The following is a 13,545-nucleotide window of genomic DNA, read 5'->3' as shown; positions in this document are numbered from 1 at the left end:
TGTGTGTGTGTATGTGTGTATGTATGTGTCTGTGTGTGTGTGTGAGTGTGTGTGTGTGTGTGTGTGTGTGTGTGTGTGAGTGTGTGTGTGTGTGCGCGTGTGCACAGTGGGAAAGTTCTCCTCTGGGGGCCGCTGTTCTCCTCGTTCACAGCCTTCCTTGCAGAGCCCTCGCTGCTCTTTCCAGCTGCCAGGAGGAAGCGTCACCAGGGAGGGAGGACTAACTGTCATAAGGGCTTTTCTCCCCTGCCACGCAATGCTGAAGCTTCTCCCTCTCACGCTCCCTCTCTCCTTTTTTTTTTTTCTGAAGAAATGCGTTGATGACTGATCGCTCAACACCTTGTTGGTTCTGATTGCAGAAAACACACCTTATAAATATATGATAACCATCCTGTAATAGAGAGTGTGACAATTTACTTCACAGTGCGTTTCGGGCTGCTAATTGATCGTTTCAGTCCAGGGACGATTTGGAATAAATTATACCCATCAAAAGGATATCACAGCTCATTTTGGTGGAAGGCTCTCCACGTCGCTTCGCGTTCATCTCCAGAAGAGGGCCGATTACACCCGGCGGGAGGCGGAGGGCGGAGCCTGGGCGGCGAGGGGGCGTGGCGAGGGCGTGGCCGTCGCGGGGGCGTGGCCCGCTGCAGCTCCGCCGCTCGACAGTAGAGGCCTCCCTTCCGCGGCGGCGCAGCGGAGCTCGGCTACCCGGCGAGGTCCCCGCGCGGCCGGTCCGGCGCGCCGTTCCCCGGCCGCTGTCTCCCACTGCAGGCGGCGGCCCCGGGTCTCGGAGGTGAGCGTGGCGCCCCCCACCGAGGGCCCTGCTTGGGGCGGGTGCTCGCGCGTGGGCCTCGCCCGCGGGGTCGGGGGAGCAGGGCGACGGGGGCGGGAAGGCGGCGTCGGGGAGAGCGCAGCCTGGGGTGGGGGCGCAGGGTCCGGCCGGGTCGAGCCACGGGGTCCCCCCCCCCAGCCTCCGGCACGTGGCTCCGGCCACCCCGGGGCGCGCGGGACCTGTCCCCCCCCTCCCGGGGCACCCCAGCTCACGTTGTGCCGTTGGGTGGACTGTGCAGCAGACAGACCCAAAGGCCGAGCCGTGGGTTGGAAGTGGGAGAAACTTGCTGCCCTTCGCGTGTCGCGACCCCTCGACGGTCCAGCCCCGCCCAGGAGACGCTCGGCAAGAAGGGACGAGTCCCCTCGTGTCCCTCAGGGTACCAGTGTGCCCCCAAACCGGCCCTCCCACCAGGTGCTCAGTTTTGTTCTCTTGTTTTCCAGTCTTAAGTCTGGCACTCTAGGGCAGGGATGCTTCTGGTGGTGACTTTGACCACTGTCATCATCCCAAGCTGTTATGAAATGTGGTACCCACGCGTTCTGGAAAGACCGATAATACATAAACCAGTTCTTGACACCTTGTCTCATAAGGAAACATCCGAGACTATCATTAAGAGAGGCATTTTGATTCACACACTAAAAATATCTTGTGCTTGGTTGACACCCTTAAAAATGTTGAACGTTGTAGGCTCATTTGCCATTTTTGTAGGTGTTTATCAGTGTACTCACAACAGCCCTCATAGGAAGGAGGCCTTAATCTTGTTCGATCACTCATATAAAGTGAGGAGCACGCAGGTGTTATGTGACCTCTTAAATAGTGCACAGTAAGTTAATGAGAGTTCTCTAAAACCGAAATAGTTGGAAAGGTCAAACTCAGATTTAAATACTTGACACGTGCTTGTCAGAGCTGTATTCCCGTGGACCAGATTTTGGGAGTGCCAATGTGGGGGTTGGTTTTTACAGTGAATTTCATTTGCATTGGCCATGATATATTTTTCTTTTCCTCTCTCTATGCAATTCTTTAAGTCTTATTGATTATTTATCATCCCAGGTACTCTACTCAACTTTGCCAATGAGCAGGATCGCTATAAACATTTAATAATTGTTCAAATGTAACATGTTTTGTCCTGCTTAGTAGAGACCCAAGGAATATTAATATTAAAGAGCTAAAAACTGTGATCTTTTATTTATACCAGTGGAAAATTTATGCTGACCAAGGGAATAAAATATATTAGGAATCAGAAATTTTTCTCCTTTTTGCTTCCTCAAACTTTGTAAAGAGAGTTTAAAAGACTTAGATGACACAAGTGCTTATACTAGTCTTTTAACTGTTTTAGAATGCAGTTTCCCTAAAAGGCTTTTTTATTCCTTATATACTGTGCTAGATTGCTTAGTTATTCATGAATGAAAGCACTGAATTTTTACTTAAAATTGAAGTATTTTTTTAACCCCTACTCAAAATAAGAATTGCAAACAATTTAGTCAAGCAAACAAAACACATCCTAAGTAGTCACACACACATCTGGTTACAGTTATTTACTCCAGTGACTTATAGTTATAATTTTCCTCTAAGGCTTGAAATCATTCTAAGCAGTAACTTCATCCTTGAATATCAAAAAATTTTGTGTGAAATCTGAAAGGTGCATTTAATGTAAAATTTTAAGTTCAATAATGAAAGAAGCTAATAACAATTTTATTCCTAACCCTAAAACTGTACTATAGTGCTGAATTCTGTGACCAAGATATGACTGTAAACTAATACCTGTATTTTAACAACTTTACGAGAACCCTATACACATAGTTTGGTGTGCTTTTATCCAACTAGCCACCTTGGAAGCTTGCCATGTTAAAAATGATAATTTCTAGCTCCCAAACATCTTTATAGCTCTTTATTGGCTACTATTTTTTTTTTTTGGTGCCCATGGCAATCATATTTTAAAAAATAATTTATTTAATTTTATTTTGTGTGCATTGGTGTGAGGGTGTCAGAGCCATTGGAACTGGAATCACAGACAGTTGTGGGCTGCCGTGTGGTGGCTGGGAACTGAACCTGGGTCCTTTGGAAGAGCAGACAGTGCTCTTAACCACCGAGCCCTCTCTCCAGCCCAGCAAGCGTGTTTTAAAAGACTTTGCAAAGTCATATCTTCCTTTAGTTCCTTTAGCGAAAGTATATGACCAAACCAGAGCAGTATTGTTTGAGTTCAAAACAACCCAAAAGACAATTGGATCACTTTCTCGGGTGGCTCTTAAATTAGGCCTGCAGCTGGCATACCAATACAGTTTGGACAGTGCCATCGTCACTGGGGAGAGGGGTTCCCAGGGACAACTCAAGGACAAGTACTCACTTGGAATCATAAATTGTTTTTGATCGTCAGTGAATTGTTCATTTAGGAGTCATGGACATGTACAGCAATGCATTGGTATATGCTGTGGAGACAGATTACTTCAGAAAGCTATAGGATGAAGGGTTTACTTGGGTCAGATGTGGTACACACATCCTTTAACCCCAGCACCTTGGAGGCAGAGGCAGTGGATCTGTGTGAGTTTGATGCCAGCCTGGTCTACGTGGTGAAAACCTGTCTATAGTAATAATAATAATAATAATAATAATAATAATAATAATAATAATAATAATAATAATAATAATAATAATAATAATGAAAAAGACTTTGGTTGATTTTGGGTTTCATGAGAGTTTATAATATGTGGTTGGATTTTTAAAAAGTTGTGATCTCATCGTTAAAATAGGGTTGCACTGTAATTTACACTAAATTGGGATTTTACATTTCTTGAACTATAAAAGAACAAGAGTAAACTCCTCAGTCATCCTTACACTGCAAGTGGGCCTCCATGGTGAACGAAGCCATTCATAGTTTTAAAGTTTGTTGTGAACATAAATCATAAAAATACATATGTAGTAATCCCTCTTTTCTGTTGTAAGTAATAGCGCCCTGCCTCCCACAAAACCCACAGACGCATGGAGCTCCTAACTGCTGGCTGTGCAAGAGCAGCATGGGATGGTAGGGGTAGAGGGCAGCAGAGGAAAAGAGAGTCAGGGAGGAGGAAAAAAAATGTAGGTGATAGCAGTTTTAAAATAGTTTAATTCTCTTGAAGGAAGGGCTTAAAACTGCTCTCCTAAGCTCCAGGTGGGGGTGGGGGGGGCATTTAGAAGTTGTATAGATAATTCATATTCAACTCCAGCTGAGACTGGAGAGCCAAGAAATGCATAAAACTATAATTAGAAGAAAAAATATATATAATTAGCTGAGTAAGATTTTTTTTTTAAACCAGAGTTCAGGTCTAATCGTTTTAGAATGATAGGGCTGAGAGCTTATTAGTGATTGGTGCAAACACTAGCATCTTAGTGTCTGTTTCGATGTTGTGATGAAACACCATGACCAAGGCAAATTATGACCCTCTTGGTGGGCAGCACAGCAGCAGCAGGCATGGCACTGGAGCAGTGGATGATAGCTTCCTGACAGCCAGCGAGTTGTATGTAGGCAGAGAGGATAAGACTGGGACTTTCCAGTGTAGACTTTTGAAACCTGAAATCCTACCCCTAGTGACACACTCCTCCAACAAGGCCACACCTCCTAATCCCTCCCTCACAGTTCCACAAACTGAGGACCAAGCAGCCAAACATAGGCACCTGGGGAGGAGGGGCATGCTCAGTCAAACCAGCACACCCAGTGATCAGGGGAGATCAAGGGATCCAGGCAAAGATGATGGAGCTTTTCTGTTTAAACAAAGTGTTTGCGAATGCAGATGCTCTTATACCCAGGATGGTTAACCAACAGAAACAGAAGTGGGGCCACAGTTTCAAAAGAACAAGTAAGTTCCCCCTCCTTCCCCAAAACCAGATTGGATCTGAAGCTTTACCAGGCTTGAATTAGACAAAAGTAATGTCCTTATCCAGATACATATGGAAAATTGAACTTCTGTTCATATCTGCTGTGGTGAACTTTGTCATGGAACAGACCGCGGCTTCAGTCCGTGTGGTAGGGTCATGTACATAATAGGCCAGGTACGAAGTGAACAGATGCAATTCTAGACTTCCTGTGGAAAGCCCATGTGCTGTTTGCCCACTAGGAAAACAAAACAGCCTCTATTAGTACTTCAAGGGAAGAATTATTGTGCGCCCCACCCCCACCCCAGCTCTCCAGCCCCCCATATGGGAGTTGCGAGAAAACAATCAACAGCAATTTTAGCCTTTCTTTTTCAGAAACCCTGACCATTATGTCTGCCTTTTTATTCTAGATGTAAGTCAACCAGATGTTTTTAAATATTAAATTTTGTATGGGGGCTGGAGAGATGGCTCAGTGGTTAAGAGCACCGCCTGCTCTTCCAAAGGACCCGGGTTCAATCCCCAGCACCCACATGGCAGCTCATAACTGTCTGTAACTCTAAGATCTGACACCCTCACACCAATGCACATAAATTTAAAATTAAAATTAAAATATTTAAAAAAAAAATTTTGTAGTTTCTGTAGCTTCACACACAGGTGATGTAAGTGGTCAGATAATGAATACATTTGGTAGGTACAGCTTGAAACCATCTCTTTAATGCAGAGAAGCTGCTGACTTTAAGTTTAAAGAATTCACAAGTAGTTCCTATATAGAGAGTAAGTGAGCCCTAAGAACTGCAAAGGACTAGGTGGAAGAAAGCCCTGGCTCAGCGATGGAGACTAGGCTCAGCGATGGAGACCAGGCTCAGCGATGGAGACCAGGCTCAGCGATGGAGACTAGGCTCAGAGAAGGAGACTAGGCTCAGAGATGGAGACCAGGCTCAGAGATGGAGACCAGGCTCAGAGATGGAGACTAGGCTCAGAGATGGAGACTAGGCTCAGAGATGGAGACCAGGCTCAGAGATGGAGACCAGGCTCAGAGATGGAGACCAGGCTCAGAGATGGAGACCAGGCTCAGAGATGGAGACTAGGCTCAGTGATGGTGACTGAGCTGGTTACGTCCCAGGTCTAGTAGTTAAGGCACATTTTGTTTTGTTTTGTTTTTTCTTAAAGACAATGTATATAGTAGTAATACTCACTAAGTCCATTCCTCCTGTGGGTGTACAGGATTTTGAGTGCTGAAACATAGGCTCTGTAAGTTCAGGTAAGGCTCAAACTATCCAGGTCTTCCAAAGAAAATATAAGTGACTATAAAACAGCCTTAGGAATGTGGAGGAAAAGACCAGTTTTATCCAGGAATCCAGAGACAAGTGATGACTACTAGTTCAAGGTAGTCATCGTCCTAACTTTCTCAGGTACATTAGTGCCTCGTCACACACAGCAGGAGGTTTCTTAGGTTTGTTGGTCGGTTGGTTGGTTGTACATTTCCTAAAGACCTGCACATCTAAGGAAAAGCTTCCTTAACACTGTTGCTGTTGCTGAAGGGAAAATCTGGAGAAAGCTGTCCAGACATCGACATCTAGATTTTGTTCTTCATTTGTCAAAGATTTCTTTCCTCAACTGCTCTTGCAAGCCATTTCCACATTCATCACGTAGAGCAAGAAGCTGGCTTGAATTTCACATGTTGCCTCAGTCAACCTATGAACATTTATTGTCATTTTCCCCACAACAACCTATTTCTGTTAGAGAGATAAGAGGCTCAGGCCATTTGAAAACAGATACTATGTTAGCACATATTTGTAATTCCAGCATCTGGAAGGAGGAGGTAGGAAGATCAGGAGTTCAAGGCCTGTCTTGGCTATATAGTCAAGTTATAGGCAAGCCTGGACTGCATGTGACCTTATCTCAAAAAAACAGAATTAAACACAATCAACAAGGACCAACCTCCTCACAATTTGTATCTTTTGTTTTCATTTTCTCTTATTTTCCTCTGGATACAAAAAAGACACCAAAGATGCAATGGGGGAGCCATGTCCTCTGTCTCATAGGAACACCAGGGCAAATTTGGGGAGGGCCTTCCAACACGGAGGAGAACGAAGTGGCCACGGCGTGTCTCTGCCAGCTTCTACTGAGCGTCAGGGTCTAGCCTACTGAAGAATAAAAGTAGCACACGTTCCCCGAGGTCATGATTAAATGGCGTGTTTCATTAGCTCTCACTGAAGAACTATGTATTGAGCCAATACAATGTTAAAACTATAGAAAGGAAGAATTCAGATGGCCTGTGTTTGCGTGTTAAACCTTCTACTCTCTAGCTGAATGGCTGGAGATCTCTCCTCTCTCTCTCTCTTCATTGTTATTTTATTTTATGTGTGTGTGTGTGTGTGTGTGTGTGTGTGTGTGTGTGTGTGTGTGTGTGCTTGTGTGCCACATGTGTGCCTGCTGTCCATGGAGGCCAGAAGAGGGCGCTGGATCCCGGGAGCCGGATTGTAGATGATGCTGAGCTGCCCTGTGGGTCAGGGTCCTCTGGAGAAGCAGTCAGTGCTCTTCGCCACTGAAGCTCCGCTCCAGCCCTTTGGTGACTTCCTTAATCTCTCCGAGCCTCACTTTGTCTACAAAATGGTAAAAACGACAGTACGTACTCTTAAGGACTGTTGTGTACAACGTGAAGGGTTGACCAAGGAGAACTGCAGTAATCTTTGGAGAGTTGGGAGAGCTACCTCACAAATAGCAAACTCCCCTCGTTGGGAAGTTCATGCTGTAACTGGAGGAAGCTATTTAAAAGAAAACTGATGATGTAGAGCAGAGAATTGTGGTGCCGAGTGGCTTCTTGAGTATGTTGAAGAGTCCAGCGGTTGGCCAAGGAGCAGCGTGAGAGCCAGAGGTGTCAAGACAGCTCTAGGGCTGCCTGAATTTGTGGGCTGTGAGGCACTCAGCCTTATAGAGTGGGAGTGAGAAGGTCCCATAGAAAGCAGTGGGCAGGCATTGTCAGAGCACTGCATAGCAGAGGCGGTCGTGAGGATGTCAGAGTGGAAAGTACCAGCTCTCAAAGCAGATCCACCACCCTGAGTGTCCCAGCTCTGCCGAGCAAGTACTCCGACCTACTCGGCCTCGGCTCCTGTCACCATAAGATGGACCCATGGGATTGCAGGGGTTCCATGAGCAAATGTTGGAAATAGGAGCACGGTGCGTTATGCCTTCAGCAGACTAATGTATATTATGCGCCCAAGGGGAGAAGTAGAGGAAGAGCAACCAGAGAGTCCAGGTGTTGCCTAAGGGGACAGGACGAGGCTTGACACCAACTTGAAGATCCCTAGCTGTTAATAGCCAATTAGAACTATCAGTGCTTTCAAGTGAAGTGGACGGTTAGAGCCGTTACTGTCGGCCTGCAGAGGACAGTCAGCGAGAGGAAGGAGTTTACCTCTGCATGTGGGAGGTCCAGATCTCGATAGGATGGTGTCAGGCTTACAACACCTTAGCTGCTCTGCTGCTTAGAGGCCAGCAGTGTGTTGTGGGGGACGGGAGGGTCTATCTGTTTTGCTTTGCTTGAGGACTTCTAATATTTAGTTGTTCAGAATAAAACTGCGGTAGCTCTGTAACTGGGAAACTCAATATCTAGGCGCTATAACAGGTATGAGGTTATAGGTTCCAAATAAACCCCATAACTTAATTCAGCCTATAAAACAGCCCTTTAAAATGCTGCTTTTCCCTTTCTGGTATTCACTCTGAGAGTGTGTATACATTAGTGTCAAGGAAGACAGGAGACTAGATTAATCATAGCATTAGTTTCAAGTTAGTATTGTTGTACAAGATGCATTGGGATAGGCGGGGAGCAACTTTGATGAATTTATTTGGTGTTAATTTAATTGGGATGATAAAATTTCATTTTCTCTCTGGGGTTAAGAAACTACTTATTTAAAAACACAAATTCAAGAAATAGGGATTCTAATGTAATATTTTTATTGTCTCATATTATCTCCCCACTGTGTTGTTTGTGTCCATACTATAATTATATTTTTAAGAAAATTGTACTGATTACATGGACTTTGGTATTTAAAATGTCAGGAAACCCTAAGTGGTTATTAAGGAAAGACTAGCCTGACCCATCACCGACTGCCTGACCTTTGCTGTACTCTCGCTTAACTACAAGGGCAGCATCAAGCCCACAGCTTGGCCTGGGGGTTTCGAGGTACCTGAATTGTGCCTTGGAAGATGTGCGTGAAAGGGGATTATATGCAGTGACTGACAAATACAGGAAAGAGATAAGTGACAAGGAAAAAAGTAGGCTTTGAGGTCAGAGGGGAACCAAACTGGCTTAGTCCTGTGGCTGCTGAGCAAGGACAGGCGGAGCCTTCAGATCCCTCTTCTGAGCTTAGGAAGAGGCGCCTGCTGGGACAGGAGGGACAAAAGCAGGGCGCGAACAGGATGCTGCTGCCCAGCCCCTCATGCGTCCCTTTCACTCATCCAGAAACATAAAGCTTTCAGGGGCCTGACCCAAGGGGAGGGGTGGAAGAAAGCAAAAGACCCCCTACTTTTTAATGGGAGGTTTTATGAGGCTATATCGATTTTTGGGTTTCTGACATCCACGCCACCATAACAGACCATCCAGAAGCGTCCCTGGCTGACACCTGGGCAGATGCTGTGGTGCAGAAACAGCACTGGGAAGAGGGTCTTCAGGGGACTGTGGTGTTCGTTTGGCCTAAGAGGCCTTGTCAGATGCCAGCCTCTTGGAGAAGACCTCCATGCAGACTGCAGCCTGTTGCCCTCTTCACAGCCTTTGCCTTCTGCTTCGGAGGGGAACCTCTTCCTCTCCCTGCCCCCCTTTCAATTAAATGAATTAATTACCAGGCGTTTAACTTTTTGCCAGACTCTTTCATTACACCCAGAGTTGTTGCCGAGTAGCAAAGGGAAGTAATAACATTCCCAGTGAGGGGCAAATCCTGTTAATGAACAAATTAAAGTTCAAACAGTGATTCAAGTTCACAACCTCTCCGTGGCTCTTCTCTTTAATAAGAGTTGTACATGTTACTTTCTAGCTCTTTTCTCCTTTTTATTACTTTTTAAGCTTTTCATCAATACTGCTGGGGCATATTTGAGGCTCCCAACCTTTCAACCCTGACAGTGACTGGAGCAGTTATAATCCTGTCTTAATTTGGCAACTTTTGTAAAGCACATAAAAGGGCTCAGGGTCACCTTTGGTCACCAAGGCCCTGGGACCCTGTAGTGTCTGCCTCCTGCCAGGACTGTGGGTTGCGTGGGCCCTGACACTGAGGCTCGGATGACTTAATCCTGCCACCGCCCGCTGCCCCATTCCCCGCCTGAGTGACCAGCACACTCCTGTCAGAGCCCGGTGTCTCTTGGTCTTAGCAGTGGACGTGCTGGAGGGAGGGGACTGTGAAGGGAGGAAGGCAATCTCCGAACCACACGTTAGGAACCGTGCAGGAGACTAGACCTTTGGTGGGTGTTCTGGACCCAATGCCCTTAGTCCTAGAATAAAAGCCTAGGAAGGGTCCCCTCTCTCCCCCCCTCCCGTGGATCGCGTGGGGATCCTTTCCACCTCAGTGCCTGGCTTCTCACCACCGTCCCCCGAGCCGTGGCTAGATATAATCTCCATGACAACTGCAGTCTATGAGCATCCACATAATAGAGATGAGATGGACAGAAGATTAGCATGCCATGAAAAGTACAATACGTTTCTTATTTAGCATTTAGATAACTGTCTTTCCTTCGGAGCAAGCTTCAAAGTTGAAGCCAGTTTAGACCAAGAGGATTAATTCTTTCTCCCGCATGCTTCATTGAATCTCTCATTACCAAACTTTGTCTGTATTGATGTAAGATTTGATTGAAGATTAGAGCATTTAGCAAATCTTGCTTTTCTGCATGTACCAGGTTCTTTCAAGCACAGATCACGGTGCCCAGTGGTCAATACCCTTACTTTTATCCAGTGTCTGCTTCATTTAAACTTAATCAACTCCATCAATGAACTGGAACAGGGAAACGTCCCTGTGGTAAGAATGTTGTGCTTTTGTGGGATAATTCTTTGCTCTTTCCAGATCTGTCGGCGTCAAACCTAAAACTGCACCATGATGAACTTTTTTTTTTTTAATCAATATGATAATGACAGCGGGGCCTGACCGCCCTGGCAGGACTCAGCGGAGAGCAGGGTCTGGTCCTCATTACCAAAACAACTTGTGGTCCTGCGGTAGTCTGGTTCCTTTTGTGTGGCTCTAATGCCTTTTCTTTCCTGACATTGAATATTGCTCAGGCTAGAAAATGATACATCTTTGCAGGGAAGGCTCGTATGTCACAGGCGGGAAGTAAGCAGACCGATGGGCCGTGTGAATTATCTGACTTGCCGCGGTGAATTATCTGCACTCCTTCCCTACCTAGTCAACAAGTTCCTAAGGTATAGTAGAGATCAATCAAAAGTGACAGCCTTCGTGTGAAGGCTTTACTGTGTAAATCTGCTGCACTCGTCCTCGCCATGCCGGCCCTGGCATCTGTATATCATTTTTATACTGCTACCAGTAGAGCAATTTCAAAAGTATTTGCAAGGAAAATGCGCGTCCCCATCTGTTCCTGGCAGCATAAATGTGCCACCTTCAGAGGGTTTTCACTGGTAATCATGTCTTTAATGATCAACAGACTAGTGATATATACCTTTCCATAAAATGGGGTTTTCTTCACTTTATTGTGATTGGCTAGAATAAACAGCTTTTCCATATGTTAGGGAGATAAAATATAAGATTAGCAGAAGTCGTTTGTTGGATAGTAAACAAAAGAAACAATTCATTCCGAGTAATCTCTGAAAGGAAGCAGCGACAGAATTAAGTTGCACTAACAGCGTCTGAGGCCGCACGTCAGGGAGACGGACCCTGTTCCTTCTTGGAAAAGGAGCCGTTTAAGGGCAGACATGCAGAGGCTTCTGGGGGCTCTGGCGGCTTACTGCAGAGCCAAGGGAGGGGTGGGGCTACAATAATGTTTGCTTGTTCTTTCTCTCTCGCAAGAGTCTTATTTCTCCCCCCTTGAACCCCCACCTCTTACCACCCCTCCAGCATCCTGGGTAAGTTAGGGGTGGTGTTCAGGTCTTACACGGAAACAGAGGTTGTCCAAGCACTTTAAGATAACACGGGCTCCCTCAATGCAGACTTCTTTTCTCCCACAGAAAAAGGAGACCATCAAGGCAGGGAGGGGCTTGGGGACCTTGTGAAGATCTCCCAGGAGAGGACAGCTTTTAGTGATCCATTCCTCAGTTTACAGTTTACACACATCCCACCCTCGCCCCATACACCTGAGCACTAACTTCCTGGGGCACCCACCCACTTTCAGATTGGGGAGCCACTTTGGCCAAATCTGGAATCTTTTCCCTAGTGACAACCTGCCAAAAGCCTCCAGTCCCATTAGTCTCCAGAGCCAGGAGGGAACCTTTAGTTACAAAGCAGAAGGGTTCCAACAATACCCCAGCTCCCTGCTCTCTGACAGGCTTGAACTGTTTCCCTACAAACAAGAGTTGAGAAGCCAAGTGCCGCCCTCTCCAAGCACAGGCCGAGGCGGTGGTTTTCCCCCTCAGGCTGGGGAGGGAGGAGCCGGGAGCTACGTTTTTCTTTCCATCTGCCCCACTTCCATTCCACAGAACCCTTTGCTCTCCTACAGTGCTCCCTGCATTGCAAGAGGGGTGCGGCAGGAATGTGAGAGGCGTCTGCTAGCGGGGGCCCAGGAAGGAAGTCCCCGCTGGTTCCGCAGACCTAGTGTGTCAGACTCCCAATAAAGCTTAGGAAGAGCGAGAGGGTGGCAGAGAAACGCCATATCCAAGGCCGCCCCAGGACAGGATGAAGAAGCATGCCACAGTGGCGAGGTTTCCGTTTTAAAATGTCTCCTAATTTTAGGCTGGATTATATGTAAGCAGGTATAGATTTAGTTCAGATTAAAAAAATAACTTGTAATTTGCTTGACTTTGGGCCAAGTCTATTCCATTGCTGCACTTAAAACTAAGAGAAAGAGGAGCCCTGCCTTCTACCACATGGCCTGGCCGTCCAGTAGCGCCTTCTTCCATAGATTTGCTTGTAACAGAAAATTACACCAGCTACTGTATGTGAAATATAACTTGCATTCCTTGAAGACACTGAATTTCCCAATTTCTTTGCGTTTGTTTGATACCCAGGTTCTCCCCCCCCCCCACACACATTGAATTTCTGTTACTTATCTGTAAAAAGTGAAAGGAAGTAAAAATGCCCCAGAGGTTCTTGCGAGAGAGGTGTAAATCTTGCCGCTTATTCCTTTTCCTGGCCTAGGACCAGTTCACGCCTTGTCTCTAACTCAGAAGGCCTGGCTGGACCAGAGACAGGGCTGCCTCCACCAGAGCAAAAGTCGCCCGCAGAGCTTGTAGTTGAGGCTCAACGCTAGTTGGGGCCAGGAGCCCTTGAACTATAGGGGTTGAATAAAGGACCCAGGCTAACCACACTTTCCAAAACCTGGGCTAAAGCCATTTGTAGCATCTTCTGCTGGGCCACTGTAGACCTGGTCCACATGCAGAGATGAAGTCTTGGAAACTACAAGACAAGAATTGAAAAACTTAAAACCATAGACACCATGTTCAGGCTGAAAATGGTGCTGACATTGTTCTTTCTTCCTCTCAGGCTCATTCCAGGAAGCTCAGCCAGCCCATGTTTATCCCACTGAAATTGGCCTTACAGGGGGGAAAATATATCTATGTGCCCCCTTTCACCTTAGAAGAAAAAAATCCACTTCAATTATTTGAGAACATATAGCTTGATATGTTAATTTGTAATGTCGCTTAATGATTTTAATATGTGTAAAGTTACATTTGAAAATGTATCCCTTCAGAGACGAGCTTCATCAAACAAAGACTAAAGAAATAG

At 46.1% G+C, this 13,545-nt stretch overlaps 1 long non-coding RNA gene across 1 annotated transcript in view; it reads left to right on the top strand.

Moving 5' to 3' along the window:
- The first annotated feature begins 963 nt into the window (after positions 1-963).
- LOC311584875 overlaps positions 964-13,545 on the top strand; it is a 17,201-nt gene continuing 4,619 nt past the window's right edge. The window contains exon 1 of the long non-coding RNA XR_014775024.1: positions 964-1,240. This is a non-coding gene — a long non-coding RNA (uncharacterized lncRNA). The remainder of the gene's footprint in view (positions 1,241-13,545) is intronic.

The sequence above is a fragment of the Acomys minous genome, assembly GCF_964271855.1.
Source record: "Acomys minous genome assembly, chromosome: 15".
In the NCBI taxonomy this organism is placed as follows: domain Eukaryota; kingdom Metazoa; phylum Chordata; class Mammalia; order Rodentia; family Muridae; genus Acomys; species Acomys minous.
This window is presented reverse-complemented; position numbering and strand designations above follow the sequence as displayed.